Below are 2013 nucleotides of genomic sequence, written 5' to 3'. Positions count from 1 at the left end.
TGATGCATTCAGTTCACCTGATGAATGTATGATCTATCCCAAGAAATATAACCAACAAACAGCTATATTTTAAATTGTAGCAGCATCATTGCAAGAGTGCAAACCCAGACTGATGGCCAGGTGTGGCAGCAAGTCAGGTTTATATTATTGGATATTTTTAAAATGAAAGCCATGCATAAATTTAGTCTAAATAAAGTGTATAGCAGTATAGAAACAAAATAGACTTTTATTTACGTATTATCATGGGTAAGTGCGGGTCAAAACAGTGACAGAGGCTGCGTTAACCTTGAGACACGTACAGTATGTCTGCTGTCTGGTGTACCTGCTCTTTGGGGTCCTGTGGTTGTCCTGACAATTTAAGAACAGGGTATACAGAGGAACATATAAACTAAAGCCTGAAGTCTGTATCGAACCTACCACCAAGGATTTGAAGATAGAAGCTAAGGTTCATATTTCAGAGAAGCCCAGTGTATCAATGCCAGAGTCTACTCTCTAGGTCCCATGTGACAGCCAAAGTATTGGGGGTCTCAGCAACTGGGCTGCTACCTGTCTTGGCAGATGTTCCCTCCCAACCCAACCCTCCCCCTCCCCCAAATAAAGTGTCATTCTGACACCCTCTTCTTTATCGTACCCCCACTAGTGGTGCCACCTTGCTTCACCTTGAGACTGGTGCTAGAAAACTGAGTGCGGTGTTCTGCCTACACTAATAAACACGGCACGGTGGTTCCTCTCTTTTCAGGAAAATAAACATAGGCCTTAAACCTTGCAGAGCCAAGTAACACACCCACACACACACATACACACACACACACACACACACACACACACACACACACACACACACACACACACACACACACACAAATCTTTCACCATAGTGTCTGCATCATTTAAATAAGAGAGGAAACAGGTCTAATGGTAACACAGTGAAAGTGCATACGCACTTACACAGGTGTACACACACATACACACACACTCATACACACAAGTGCTGAATGTATAACTTCCCTCCACTGAGAGCTGACTACTTGCGCCTCAGACTTAAACAATGACTCTGCTGATTGCAAGCATGTGTCAAGTTGGAAAATAGCCTTGACACTCTCCACACGACCTTCTGACCTCAGACTGGAATTTATGACCAGTAGCTCAAGGGGAAATACAACATGGAGTCTGACAATAAACACGACACGATGGGGCTCCAAATGGCTGCAGCCCCCTAATGGTCAGCTTTCACTGGGAGATTATACGTCTGATCCCCTGGTGCTGCCCTGGTCATGCCACACCCCTCTGGAACTGGGTGGGAGCAGTTGTACCACTTGATCCCTTATAACCAGGGGTGGCTGGTCAACAGAGGAAAATATTTTTATATTATATTTTAAATTAATTAATTTATTCATTCATTCATTGTGTGTAAGCGCTTATCCAGTTCAGGGTCACCCTGGAGGGGGGGGGGCAGTCCTTCACAGGGCAACACACACACCTATGGACACTTTAGAGTCGCTATTCCACCTACCAACATGTGTTTTTGGACCGTGGGAGGAAACCCATGCAGACATGGGGAGAAGACACCAAACTCTTCACAGACAGTCACCCGGAGCGAGACTCAAACCGACAACCTCCAGGTCCCTGCAGCTGTGTGACTGCAACACTACCTGCTGCACCACCGTTAAGTATCTATATCAATTTAAAAATCAAGTATCGATAGCTGACATTAAAATCCCCATCATTCTTCACTCGCCATTTTCACACTACTTCATTTTTAGGTTTTCTTTTATTGAATAATTTGACAATTCTCACTTTTTATATTTTGCGAGAGTTACCGTAAAATGACACCTTATAAAATGGGGTTGCTGTACCTTAAAACCTTCCAGTAGATTCAGTAGGCCGCTGTCTAAGGGTCTGGTTTCACAGTCATTGCAGCTTGCAGGAAGATATAGGATCTGTGAAACCGCATCCCAGAGCAGTGAAAAGGAGCGTGATCTGGCACCGGACCGTGAGCTCTGGATCTGTCTT

This window comes from Hoplias malabaricus, chromosome 13 (assembly GCF_029633855.1).
Source record: "Hoplias malabaricus isolate fHopMal1 chromosome 13, fHopMal1.hap1, whole genome shotgun sequence".
NCBI lineage: Eukaryota > Metazoa > Chordata > Actinopteri > Characiformes > Erythrinidae > Hoplias > Hoplias malabaricus.
The sequence above is the reverse complement of the archived record's forward strand: the minus strand, read 5'-3'. Positions refer to the sequence as shown.